Consider the following 15,273-nt stretch of genomic DNA (forward strand, 5'->3'; position numbering starts at 1 on the left):
CTTTGAATAACTATGCGAATGGATTGCAAAATCTTCTTTCAACAAAGCATTTCTCTTCTATTTGGAGTATAAAATTGGTAGAAATTTTACAATCTATTCAACTGTTGGCTCTTTCCCACGGCTTTCGCAGGAAGAGCAGGGTATTCTTAGTATGTAGGGTTCCAAGGCTTTTTGTCATCTATAGATATATCGGTGATATCGTTTGTAGTATAAGTGTAGTTTAAGACCTTGGGTCGTATTTCTGTGAGAGACGTAGGCTTAAGTGTGTGGTAAGCAAACAAAGTGCATGCATGTGTAAAAGGAATGCGCATCATCATGATTAGGGTAATGAAGGCTTTCACCTTCATTGGGGGTTGAAGGGTTTAGGAGGAGTTTAAGGGTTAGAGGGAGGTTCAGGGTTTAGAAGGAGGTTCCAAGGTTTAGAAGGAGGTCCCAGGGTTTAGAAGAGGTTCAGGGTTCAGAAAAAGGATCCAAGGTTCAAGGTAGAGTACATGGCGGAGAACTCGTCTCCCTCGTAGATCATGGAGGTCAAGGGTTGAGGGACTAAGGGTTTAGGGGGGGCATAGGAGTGGGAGAGGAAGAAGGTGTAAGAGCAGAGGGGGGAGAAGGGAGGATGAGGAGGGGGGAGAAGGGAGGAGAAGAGGGGAGGAGGAGGAGGAGGGAGGAGAAGGGAGGAGGAGGAGGGAGGAGGGAGGACAAGGGAGGAGGAGGAGGAGGAGCAGGGAGGGAAGAGAAGGGAGAAGGAGGAGGGAGGAAGAGAAAGGAGGAAGGAGAAGGGAGGAGGAGAGGGAGAGGATGGGTTTCAAGGTTAGAGGAGAGGGGAGGAGGAGTTGCAAGGTCAGGACATGCTTTTAGACGTGGAGTGCAAGGAAGCATGGACACTTGGAGACAATTGCTTGGAAGACCAAAGTAGAACTAAACACAATGCCCCAAAGAGTGTGGGCTTCATTCCATTATGGGGTATTTATACAAGTTGGAGAGCTTCTCTCTTTGCATGTAGGAATTGTAAGACATTCTCTCTCTACATGTAGAACTTGCATCTAGAAGTTGCATGTAGAACTCGCATGTAGAACATGCATGTAGAAACTACATGTAGGAATCGTATGTAAAACTTGCATGTAGGATTCCGAAGAGGGATTATTTCTAGCCTTATGCAAGTACAAGCAGAGCTTTGCCACTACTCTACACACACATTCTGTGCTACCTAATTCCATGTTGGCAGAGAGACAACATCAACCCCTCATCCTTTCACTTTTGGATTACAATTTAACATGGGATGTGTTTATTTTGATCCTGTATGAGGCTAAAAGATACAATATGTAGTTGAGTTATGAGAAGTGTATTGGTTTGGGCAAGTTGACCCATAAGCTAAGGAGTAAACAATAGTAAGTTGAGAGGAATATTGTTAGAGAGGGATGCGAGAGATGCTAATATTCTATGGAAGTCAAGATGAGGATCCAGAGGTATATTTGCATGAATTTGGAAAGGGCATGCATTGGCAATGGTGATAGAAAGTCTGAAGATTGCTTGGATCTTTTACCTTCTTTCTTAGATGTTAACCACTCCTATGGTTAACAGTCTACGCAAGCGGCCAAATATTTTGCAAGATATAATTAACAATCTATGCAAGTGGCCAGATATTTTGCAAGATAGTGCGAAGAAGAAAGAGAGGATGAGAGGAAGAATGTAGGAGATCCGCCTTAGAGCTCCCGTATGGGTCCAAGTGCTTGTAAAAATGAGAGAGAGAGAGAGAGAGAGAGAGAGAGAGAGAGAGAGAGAGAGAGAGAGAGAGAGAGAGAGAGAGAATAGGGTTGGCCCTCCCTTCAAATGGCGAAATGTATAAAAGGGCAAATGGTAGACTTTAGTCTTCATTGTTGTATGCACAAGTTTGGAATAAGAGCTCTCTCTTTCTCTTCAAGAGTGTTTTAAGCCTTCTTTTGTTTCCTTTGTAGTGCCTTTGTGTTTGCCACTCCATCCCCCTTCATTCCCCTCTCCTCTTCCCTCCTCCCCCCTCCTCTTCGAGCCCTTTCCCTTTCCCCTTGCGTGGAAACACATTGCAACAATCGGGGAGTCTTAAAAGGGAAACTTGAGGATGGTTCGTGCTTGCATTGCTCCCAAGAGGTTACCTCAGCATTCCTTCAAGATCCCCATGACACATCACCGCTGGACCACATTTTTACCAATGCTACCGGGGAGTTCAAGGTATGCTTTTAGCTTTCTCTCATTTATCCACCCATTGCTCAATGTTTCTAGTTTAACTAGGAGCTTTGATTGTGGAGTATAGGTGAAGTGTGAGTGGAAAAGTGAGAGTGTTGAGTGTGGAGGTATCTTTTTCTATCTTTCAAGAATTTTGAGTGATTGAAGCTTGGTTTTTGTTGCTTTTTGGTGTTGAATCATAGGAAGATGATTGCTAAGGTGTGTAGGTTGTCAAATCTCACAAAAAACACTAAGAAATGAAGTCACAAGCAAATTTCAAAGTGGTTTGAAGTGTGTTGACAATCACTTTGGAAAAACATCTCCTTTTACACTTGCAAGTTGTTGTTTTTTGTTAATTTTTGCTTTGAGTAGATAGAATAAGTAGAGTAGCATCACCTATAGCCTCCAGACCCTACATAGAAACTCAAAAATATGAGGAAATCATCAAAAACTAGTCAATGACAGAGTGTTTGTGTCTTGCTGCATTAAGCTTAATGCAACAAGTTTTGAAGCCACTGCATTAATAATGTTGCGACCCGTTGCTTTAATTGTTGTCAGTCACCTACCACAGACATCTCACCCAGCCTCTACCATGTGTCATTAACTGAACGGACAAGTGTTATATCCAAAGTCAACTCGTTGCTTTAGGGTTAATGCAGCGATCACCAAGTCGCTGCTATATTCGACCACTGCTTTAAGGTTCTCGCTACGTTGAGTCGTTGCTATATTGATGTTGATTCTTTAAGGACAATGCTTGTGACCTCTAAGTCACTTCTTTATGGATTCACTACTTTAAGGATCCTGTTGTTTTACCGTTAACACAACACAGTGACTAGATAACCCAATGACTTATAAGTCGCTACTTTAAGGCTAACGCAGCGACTTGCTACTTTGGCCAGAATTACACAGTGACTAAAACTGAATGTAATAGCCTACGTGGGTGACCAACACATGCACTTGAGGTTTGGTAGAGTGCTAGTATTTGAACCTGAGTTGGAGGACAATGTCTCGTAATATTCTCCCTGTCCCAACAACTGCCTCAGTGTCAATTCCTCTTGGGATCTCGGCCTTAAGTTCATACTTAGTGTAGGATTCCGCACACACAGACACCTCGAGCTTAGAGGCCGCAATGAGATTCAATGTAGAAGTGGGTGAAAACTCGAATCTTGAGGCCTCCATGGCTCCTAATTCCAGCTCAGTTAGACCTTTATCTCCCACATGATCAACCACAACCTCGTGGCTTAGGGAATCGCTCTCCAACTTTATGGCGGGTTTGGTTTGTATGACCCCCTTCTGGTAAATCCCTTTGTAAGCCAACCTAGAGTGCTTGAGGAGCCACATGGCCCTCCACCAACCTCTACATCAGGAAGCATGCAGAGTATCCCCATTTCCACCTCAACAATGAATCCTATGGGGCCTCATGTGCAGTTCTATGAGGTAGAGCCTTTCTTCATTAGAACCTTCGACCCCAAAATACCTAGCTTCTGGCCATCGAATCCTGAGATGCAAGGAAATGAATAGATGGACTTTGGGGGGAACATGCTCCCACCAACAATGGTTTCTCGTCCCCCTCTCTATTTAGCTTAGGTGGGAGCCCTAAAAGGCACTCCCTACCCCTCGACTCCACCCTATCGAATGGTACCCAACGTGAGTGTGCCTATGCCTAGGCCCTCATCGATGCAGCCAGTACGGACAAGCCCACCATGAAATGAGACAAAAAAAGAAGATAGGACTAGAGATGGAATTAGAAGAAAATAGAAGGGAAAGTGGATGAGAAGAGAAAGAGACAAAAAGAGAGGAAAGGATAGGGAAAGAGAAGAAAAAAGAAGGAAGAGAAAGGGAAAGAGAGAGAAGGAGAGGGAAAGAGAAGAAAAAGAGAAGGAAAAAGCGAGGGAAGGAGAAGAAAAGAGAAGGGAAAGGAGAGGAAATGAGGGAAAAATAGAGGAACTAAGAGAAGGAGAAGAAAGGGAAGGGAAAAGCGAGAGGGAATAAGAAGGAAAGAGAGAGAGAGACAAAAAAAAAAAAGGGAATGAGAAGGGAAAGAGAGGGAAAGAGAGGGAAAAAGAAGAAAAGAGAAGGGAAAGAGGGAAGAAGAGAGGAAAAGAGAGGGAAAAAGAAGAAAAGAGAGGAGAAGATAAAAGAGACAGATGAAGAAAAGAGAAGATAGGAAAAGAGAGGGAATGAGAAGAGAACAGAAGAGAAAATAGAGGGGATAAGAAGGGAGAGAGAGGAAAAGAGAGGGAAAGAGAAGAATGAGAGAAGAAAAGGAGAAGAAAAGAGAAAAGAGAGGGGATGAAGAAAAGAGAAGATAGGAAAAGAGAGGGAATGAGAAGAAAAGAGAGAAAAAGAGGAAAAGAGAGGGAAGGAGAAGAAAGGAGAAGGGACAAAGAAAAGAGAGGGAAAGAGAAGAAAAGAGAAATGAAAAGAGAGAAAATGAGGGCAAAAAAGGGAAAGGAAAGTACGAAAAATAGAAGATTGGACAAGAGAGAGAACGAGAGGAAAATAGAAGGGAAAAGATAGGGATGAGGATGGAAAGAGAGGAGCAAGAAGGGATTAGAGAAGAGAGGAGCAAGAAGGGATTAGAGAAGAAAGAGAGGGAATGAAGAAAAGAGAAGATAGGAAAAGAGAGGGAATAAGAAGAAAAGAGAGAAGAGAGAAGAAAAGCAAAGGGGAAAGAGAGGGAAAAATAGAGTTAACGAAAAGAGAAGATAGGAAAAGAGAGGGAATGAGAAGAAAAGAGAAGGGAAAAGAGGGGATGGGAAGGGAAAGAGAGGCAAATAGAGGGAAAGAGAAGAAAAGAGAAGGGAAAGAGAGAGGGAAAGAGAAGAAGAGGGAATGAAAAAGAGAGAGGGAAAAGAGGCAAAATGAGAGGGAAAAATAGAGGAAACGAGGTAAGGAGAAGAAAAGAGAGAAGAGATGAGAAAAGAGAGGGAAAGTGAAGAAAAGAGAAGGGAATGAGAGAAAAAGAGAGGGAAAGAGAAGTAAAAAGAGAGGGAAGGAGAAAAAAAGAGAAGGGAAAAGAGAGAGGAAAAAGAGTGGAAACGAGGAAAGGAGAAGAAAAGAGGGGAAAGGAGAGGTAGCGACAACAAAATAGAAGGGAAAAGAGAGCGGATGAGAAGATAGGGAAATAGGAAAAAAGAGAAGAAAAGAGAAGGTAAAAATGAAGAGGGAATGAATAAAAGAGAAGGAAAAAAGAAGAGGGAATGAATAAAAGAGAAGGAAAAAGAGAAGGAACTACATACACTTGTTATGTTTTATCTTCTTGCTATTGTACAAGGACCTTATAACACTTCTCTTTTCATATCTATTCCTCGCTTCATTGCACCAACAACACATGTGTTTACCTTGTAACAATAAACTCCACATGTGTAATATATCTAATACAATAGAGAAAATATAGAAAAAAGGGAAGAATGCCTAAGATAATTCTTACCTTCATCCATGGCCACATTTGCAGGCTCTCCCTTCCCAGCTCCCTCTTTTGGCTCCAATCCCCCTTTGCAAGTTCTCTAGTCGATGATTGACGGGTTTACTGCATGAGACCTATGTAGATCCATCCTACTCTTTCTTCACATTTGGAACAACCTTATATTGCAGGAGTTTCCAAAATCTCATGTTGGATAGGTGCACTCAGAGACTTCTTCATAGCTTGTATAACATGAACTCCACCCACTTGCATTTACATTTAGTAGTATAGTAGTACTTAATCAACTATAACACCTTAGTTCTAAATCAATACTACCATAATAAGTACTTGTAAGAGTTACATATGTAGTTACTACTGACTACATATGATTGACGGGTTTACCGCATGAGACCTATGTAGATCCATCCTACTCTTTCTTCACATTTGGAACAACCTTATATTGCAGGAGTTTCCAAAATCTCATGTTGGATAGGTGCACTCAGAGACTTCTTCATAGCTTGTATAACATGAACTCCACCCACTTGCATTTACATTTAGTAGTATAGTAGTACTTAATCAACTATACCACCTTAGTTCTAAATCAATACTACCATAATAAGTACTTGTAAGAGTTACATATGTAGTTACTACTAGAGACGACGACCTACATTAGCATTGAGTACTACATGGAACTAATTTAGTTCTAAATCGAGTGTCTAATACTAGAGTAGTTGTAATAGAGAAGCAAATAGATAATATTGGAAAAAACAATAAGGTATAATATTATAATAGATAGTACTAGAATGGAAACAGATGGCACTACTATATTAAAAACTAGAACATGCACATATAATACTAGAATAGAAACAAATGGTACTACACTAATATTGTATTGGTACTATATCAGTACCATATTGCTATTATATTAGTAGTTTACTATATTAGTACTATTCCTATTATATTAGTACTATTTTTACTACTAACTAGATTTTATATTTTGCCAAATTTAGATCTAACACATCACCATTACTATACATAATACTAAAACTAGTACAACCAGGATTTAATGGTATGTTAGTAATCGACATAAGGCTATTGAATTCAATCAACATATAGTACTTAATAATACAATAAACCCATAATGCTAATGTAGCACTATCTTAGTAACATCAGCATATGTCTACAATGCTAACATAGTACTCTTAAGCTTTATAATATTATGTTTTTGATACTATAAAGTACTATATTGGTAGTCTTCCATATCATAGATTGTAAGGATTACATTTTAAGTGGAATTTCAGCACATATATTGCAAAGCACATATATTTCGAGTTTGCTATGCACCTCATTGGTGATATGTTTAAATAAAGTCAAACTATTTTGGCACTTCCAACTTGTTTGCAATAGGAAGTTCTAAATCTCACATCAATTTCAGTTTCTCCTCTCCCACCCTCCTCCCACCTCTATCTTTTAATCATATATGACAATTTATTGTTCCCAGTCAGTATCTTACACAATGTACTACTCACGTCTATCTTCACGGGATGTTCTTTTTTAATGGCTTCCAATGGCCTTCCTGCAACATGCTCTTATTTTGATATAGGTGTTGTCCTAACTACCACTCTTAGATTTCTTTCTCCATGGTGGGAATACTACCACTCTTAGATTGCTTTCTCCATGGTGGGAAAAATTGTTCCAATATGCCTTAGTGCCATGAGTGGCTGTAGCATATGCTTGTGCCAATACAGTTCCAGAGGGTTGATCTCAAGTATTATTTGGAGACATATTTGCAGATTCTGCCTACAAATAGAGTTACAATTCATACATATGAAACAACATAGATAGTTGGAATCGGGCCAAAAAGTAAAAAAAAGAACGAGAGAGAGAGAGAGAGAGAGAGAGAGAGAGAGAGTTACACCTGAGCAAGCAGGGTAAGCCTGATCTTGATTGATGAACCTACTCTAAAAATACACTTTAGTAGTAGCTGAGATGATCAAGTGTTGGTTTGTTTAGGTAAAGACACCCTCTCTCTCTTGGTACTCACCCCTTTTGTTTTGAATCCCTCTAGCGAACATGTGCTCTCTAGAAAACATGCGCTTGCTATTGCTCTAGCAAAAGAATAAGCTCAACAGATGTGCACCCTCTAGATGACGTGTTGAGAGTTCACGCTCAACATCATGTGATCATGTGTGCATAGCACCATCACGTGATCATATATGCATAGCACTAACCTTATAGAGTGCTATAAAGGAAAGGGTTAGATCCCCTAACCCTAAATGGGTTTGTTTATATTCTATTTTTTCAACTAAATCTAGTGTACAGTTAGTCATTTGTGGTGTGCTCTCTAGCTGTGCCCTCTCTCCTCATCTCCACTCTTCTCCTCTCCCCTCTTCATATTTTGTCATGGTATCAAAGCTCCCTTGCCTTCCGCTGGGGCATTGCGATTGTTGAGAGTGTGAGAGAGATTGTGAGATTGAGAGTTCTCTTGAGTGTTCTCCGTGAGAGTCCACTTCTAGTGAGAGATCTTCATCCATCCATTTGAGAGAAAATTCTGTCCATTTTGGAAGAAATTCCATCCATTTCCATTCATTGCTTGAGTTCTTTGTGAGGATTTCTCTTCATTCCATTGAGATATTATGAGCGATTTTGAGAGATTGTGAGTAATGCTTTGAGAGAAGTATAGAGAGAGAGCTACTCCCCTGTATTCTACCTAATTGAGAGAGATAGAGCTATTAGAGATAGCCACATGCACAGTCATTTGTGTAAGCTTTGAGCTGTGGACTCAGTAAATCAATACACACAGCATGCAAGTAAGCTACTCTACAACAATCTACTCTACAGCAAAGCATCGAGCCTATCAACTATCTATCAATAGCAACTATCCAAAACGACCGGTTTCTTTAGCAAACCTTCAGTAGGTTATATCTCTAAGCCTTCTACAATGACCATGACCAAGGTAGCCCATCGCACGGCTGATGGCAAGGAAGACACAGAGGCCTACAACAAGGCTTTCTAGACATAGATCTGAAACCTGAGATGTTGAATATCCTTGTTCATGAAATTTCCCTCTAATAGAAATAGAATCTCCAATAGACTGCTAAAGAGTTAAATAATCCAAGTAAGAAGTGTCACAAATTATGCAAATAAATACAAAATTTTTACTTCATGCTAGAGAACCATTAAATGTATTGAACATACCTTCTTTGAAATTGAATTGTGCGGAGACTTGTCAATACAAGGACTAGTTGCTTCAAGCTCCAGATTTCTCTGAACTTTTCTCATTTCGTCCTTTGAAACACAATAGAATACATTGACTAGATCACATCTATATTACAAATATACAGTTTTATAAAATCTCACATAATTGAAAGGCCAACTCACATTATTTACAAGGGTCCTCTTCTTCGAGTATTTCCTGCTAGATTGCTTTGAGGAGATCCACCACCTGTATATATCTTCCTCTCTCCAGCTATATTCAACTCCACTAAACTTTAGAGGCACTATCTCATGATGACGCTCATGGATGATGCCTTTAATATGTTGTTGTTCTTCCTTTTTATTCTGTAGATCTATAATAGTCTCTATTCCCTCGAACCACCTTCGTACATGATGGTAGTTTTCTAACAATAGAGAATGCTGGTCTCTGAAGCACTTTTCTAGGAGCTCTTTCCCATATAGCTTGTTCTTATCCCTACTATTCATTTTGAGTGGTTTAAACACCTCATCATATGTAGGTGTAAAACTTGCCCCTGAGATCGGAGGAACAGAAACTTGAGACTTATCCTGCAAAGAGAGACGCTCCTTGTTCTCTTTGAAGGACACATCCTTTGATGCATCTCCCATAGGCATTTTCCCTATATAAAAAACATACATGCCATATATTCAGCCACCTAGATTCTCCAAGTGCATAACATACATGCTTACAAATCAGCCCCTTCTTTCTCTAAATGCAATGAATATAGCCCATAAATTCATAAATCAGTTCTCTTCACCCAAAAATTCAGTCTTCTCCCTTAAATCCAAATGCATAAATTCAGCCTTCTTCCTTAAATCCAAGTGCATAAAGTCAGCCCCCTCCCTTACATCCAAAAGCATAAACATACATGCCATAAATTTAGCCCCCTTCTCCCATATATTCAGCCCCCTTCTCCCATATATTCAACCCCCTCCCTTACATCCAAGGGCAAAAACATACATACTATAAATTCAGCCACCTTTTTTCTCCAAATGCATAACATACATGCTTACAAAATCAGCATAACATACATGTTCAACCCCTTCTTTCTCAAAATGCATAACATAAATCCAACAAAAAATGACATACCTTTAATTGAACTAACCATGGAATCCATGAGTCCAAGGAAACTTGCATCTTCACTCATCATTTTCTTTAGTAGCGCTGCCATGTCCATGTTGTTGCTAGCCATCTTGATCCTGCACAACATAAGCATAAAAAAGTATAGTTATTGTTAGTATCAAATAAAAACACACAAAATAGAAATAGATGTAAAAGGAAATTAAATACAAATACGTACCAAATCTGTTTTCGAATTCCTTGAATGATGTTAACTTCATGTATCCTAGCTACATGCCTAAGATTGCCACATGATAGGAACTATCTTGGCTTTGCCCTGAACTACCATGTTCTTTGTCTTGATAACATTCCACGTCTCTTTGACAGACACACAAAACCACCAATCCTTCCATTCGTTGTCTTTCATCGAGACCTTCCATCTCTTTTCCTCAGGGTGAACCAGCTTTAGCCATGCTACTTTAACTTGATTTAGCATGTGATCCACATCTCTGACAACGGCATACTTGAGATCATTTGGTGAGCATATTGTATCAAGATAAGACTTCAATAAAACAATATCATTCTCCTCTAGCTAAGGAGGAATACATCCAATGCAACCAGGCTGGATTAAACGTGTTCTCAATCCTAAATCTTTTGTCTCATATGCAATGATACCACCTCCATGCTGTAGAGGAATAAACTTATGCAATAAAGAACTAATTGGCCTTATACAATTCCAGGTGTATGGCAAATATGCATTTTGTAGGACACTCATGCCAGTGGTGCCATCAACATCTAATCTTTCATATCCTCTTTCAACAACAATGCGTTGCCTATAGTAGTGTGCTCCAAAGAATAGTTGCATGTCACCATTATGCTGAAAAAAACGATGTTATACACGCTTTCCAGTGTCCCACACTAGAGACTAATGTTGCATCCTCTTTGGACTTTACGATAACCTTATCTTCAATCTTATAAACCTCACCCTTGAACATAATTTTCTTGTATTCTGTTACTCTCTCAATCCCGAATTGAAGATTTTGCTCTACATACCTTCTTTCCTCACTTGTTGCGTATCTAACTTTTGGCTTCTTTCTTGCTATTACAATACCCTTTTGGCCAATGACTCTTTGGCAAGGATAGTCTTTCGCATGCAATGTAGCTAAACTCCATAAATGTTTCGCTTTTTCAATGGATGATACATGTATCAATCCTAATGAATGCCATTGAGGACAGTCATAACATCCATGTTTATCCACTAAATATCCATCTGGGACTAAAAGAACTCCATGAAACTCTTTCAACATCCTTTGATGAGGAAACAACCTATCAGCATCTTCTTAAATATGTAGAAAGACCCATGTGAAAAATCTCCTTCGATGATAGTTTGCATATGAAATCTCATTGTCCTTATTGTTTGTTTTGATGCTAGCATATGTTGAGACCATACGCTCATATATGTAGCACCAAAACCCATCGTGGCTGCCATGTCACAAAATATCATCAAGAAATTCTCTGAAACCTGCAACATGCTCTAATGGAGCTAAGTTTCTTCCAATCCACTCTTCTGATCTTACTCTCCAAGAAGCAAGCAATACCCTCAGAGTGTTTATGTCTTCTTGAGGCTAGCCATTACTTCTAGTATAGTTATAAAAGGCATGAGCAATATCTATGATCAAGAGACCCAAATCATAGAATTTCTTAGGAATACCTTGGACTTCACTCAGGACATAAGGAAGACACCATTGTATGAACTTTTGTGTTTCCTCTGCCTTGTAACTCTCAAAATACTTGTTAGGAAACCTTGGCCATCGACCATATCGAATGGAATAAGGTGTGGCCAATGTCATTTTATGAGTTGCTTCATCGATTTCTTTCTTCACTCTATTATCGATATCTCTCATTAAAGAGCTCATGTACTTTGAAAACATATTCAATGCTAGTATGTGCATACAATCGTACACAAGATCAAGAGATAAATCGAACCCATAAAGATCATATAATCTCCATAGACATGATCAACATGAAAGACCAGCCTCTTTGAGAATGTCTTCACATTGCATTTGAGTGCTTGCTCGCTCTGCAAGAAGCAAGTCTCTCAACATATCTTTTGTGGACCTCTTGGCTGGAGCATATCTGAATTGGAATCTATTTTGGTCATAAAGGTATCGACTTGATCCTTCACATTCTAAAGTAGCTATAGGTTTGTGTCTCTACGACAAAAAGCTTGGCCACCATCTTTAAAAGCTCCAATCTTACATTGAGCTGGATGATCACCAGTCACCATCATAAGCATAGCACGTGCTTTGAAGGTTTGGGAAAAAGAGCTATCACGCCCAAAAATTAAAGGCATTGAATAATTGAAATCTATATCAATTCCATCTATGAACAAACTTTCTAATTCATCTATCAAAGGTTTCATAAAAACATGAAATAGTTTGCTTGAGCTTCCTATAATTTTTTTGCAACTAAATGGAATGAACAAGACTGGTATTGCTCCAATTATGGACTTCTTTCCACAATTGAGAACCTTTATCTCGATGACGCCACAATTCTTTTGCGTTGTTCTTGATGTTTGGAACCCATCCCAGTGCAATAAGAGAGCAAAATTGCATGGATCTCCCTGTATATGTAAACAAAGACACATTTAGAGTACAACATTACGTGTAATCCTCGAACATAAATTAATTAGAGACCACACATAGTATAAATTAGGAAGATTTACCTTACAGAGTCTTTGGGGACCTTGTATTAGAGCTCGACAAGCCTTGCAAACAAATTTGTAAATTTTCTCACGTTCTTTCCAACCCTCCAAAAGTGCTTCCGATTTAAGTGAAGATGGCCATGCTGTATAAGCTTGTTTGCAATACCCCTTCTCACATACCAATGGCAACTCAAACTCCGATTCTAGATCCCAAAACTCTTTAACACTTTTACATTTACTGCCATCCCAAAACTCATGAATTCTAATATTTTCATTAGAATTGTCCGATACCAACCATTTGTCTTTATTTCGCCACATTTCGAATAATTCGTGGCATAAAGATCTACTTTTAGTAAGTAGTTTCAATTGTTCACCAATGGAAATGTAGTCAAAACATAACATTTCCTTTCTAGGCACTTCACATTTCTCACACTTCTCACATGTTAAACAATCGCACATTAATTTTCTCTTTCTAGTGACATTTCTATTGCATTGGCATTCAATAGTGTTACCACTATAAGCGTCCTCTTTGCTTGGTAAATAGAGTATTGGAGCATGTATGGAATCCTCTTTTCCTTGACATATTCTATATCTCTTTGATTCAGCCATTCCAAGCCTTGTCAACATAGTAGTTAATTGCTCCCAACATGTGGGAACAGTTATTCCATTTAGACTTCCATCCCATGTTTCTGGAAGTTGGACCAATAGTTTACTCAGACTCTCGATCTTTTTGCACCTTCATGTGTTGTAGACCTAGGACCACCCATATCTCCAAAGAGAATTTTAAGCATACTATCTTGAAACTCCACTGAAGCTTGATGTCCATCCCAAAGAGTTTGCAACTCAATCAATCTTTGTATGATTTTATCAGCGAGAGATAAATGGCTATCCTCTCCTAAAGCATCCATGTTATCCTCTTCATCATCCAACCTATCCTCTCCTAAAGCATCCATGTTATCCTCTTCATCATCCAACCTATCCTGTTCATGCATATCAGTAAATTGATCATTTCCTTCCATCTGATGCATAAGCTCATTATTCTCCTCTTCTTCAGGTCCAGAAAAGCTAAAGTGTGGAGCATGCAAACCAAGATTTTCTACAATAGTTTCAAATCACTCATCAACTTGCATATGCCTTGCATAAGTTGATGGAGCGACCCAGCGGCCACCATGGCAATAAGTTTCACATCTACACCATACATGCCTCCATCGATTAGATGATTCAATGAGTTCTTCATTCACTACAATATCATTGTCAATAGAGTTCTCCTCATTCACATTCCTCAAAATTAATGCGTGTAAGTTTCCAATGGAGTCTTGTTGCAATTGCACATAATATGTTCTCCGGCTCACATCTTGATAGCCAAGAGGCGAATGCCTACACCTATAATTGCATCTACATCTCTGTAGGCTATCATCTGTTGCCATCTGGAATAAGGCACATGCAATCATAAATAAAACACCCTAGAGAACAAACACTTACATAAGCTCAACAAAGTCCATCACAAGCATAGAGACATAGCATTTATAAACATGTATAAACACATTTAAAATAAACACACATAGTAGGGTCCTAAGTATGGGCAATAGTGCCAGTCGTATAGACGGCCTCCCAACAAATATCATCAAAGTAGCCTCACCCATGGTAAAACCGTAGGTAAGCCATTGTAGGCCATGCAAATGCACACCCTAGCAATGACTCCATGGATAAAGAAGGACTATACCCGTGAGATTTTGTCACTTCTGGTACTTAGCTCCCACACATAGGACCATAGATATGTGTCTAGCATAGCATAAGTGCATAGCATATCATAACGTTTATAAACATGTATAAACACACATAAAATAAAAACACATAGAAGCATAAATAAAAGCATAAAGATTTTAACCATGAGCTTTATATTATACATTTAAAAACAAAAGCATTGTAACAATCGTAGAATTAAACATGAGCTTTATATTTATATACATTTTAAAACTAAATTTGTTCCAACCTACTCTTCCAATCTTAGCATACATGCCTATTTTAAAATTACTTTAAAATTAAGGAAAAGTAAAGGCACACATATAATTGCAAAGGTTTACTTGAGCATGATAGCCGTAGAAGCATAGGCATGACTTCACATAAGCATAATTTTCAGACAAGCATAAACATATAAGCATTCACATTGGCATAGAAACATAGACATGCATAGGCAATGGCATAAGCATAAAGCATAAAGAAAATAGAAGCATAGGCAAATAGGCAAGCATAGGCTAGCACATATAGAAATATAGACAAATAGGCAAGCGTAGATTAGCACGCATAGAAACATAGGCAAGCATAGGCAAATAGAAGCATAGGCAAATAGGCATTCACATAAAGCATGTAGAGACATAAGCAAGTGTAGACTAGCACATATAGAAACATAGGCAATGGCATTCACATAAAGCATAAAGCAAATAGAAGCATAGGCAAATAGGCATTCACATAAAGCATTCACATAGAAACACTTACATAAGCTCAACAAAGTCCATCACAGGCATAGAGACATGGCATTTATAAACATGCATTTATTCACATAGGTACTAAATTAAGGAAAAGTAAAGGCACGCATGTAATTGCAAAGGTTTACTTTAGCATGATAGGCATAGAAGCATAGGCATGCCTACACATAAGCATAATTTCCAGATA

The sequence above is a fragment of the Dipteris shenzhenensis genome, chromosome 21, assembly GCF_047967505.1.
Source record: "Dipteris shenzhenensis isolate YYH24624 ecotype China chromosome 21, Dip_SZ_1.0, whole genome shotgun sequence".
Taxonomy (NCBI): Eukaryota; Viridiplantae; Streptophyta; class Polypodiopsida; order Gleicheniales; family Dipteridaceae; genus Dipteris; species Dipteris shenzhenensis.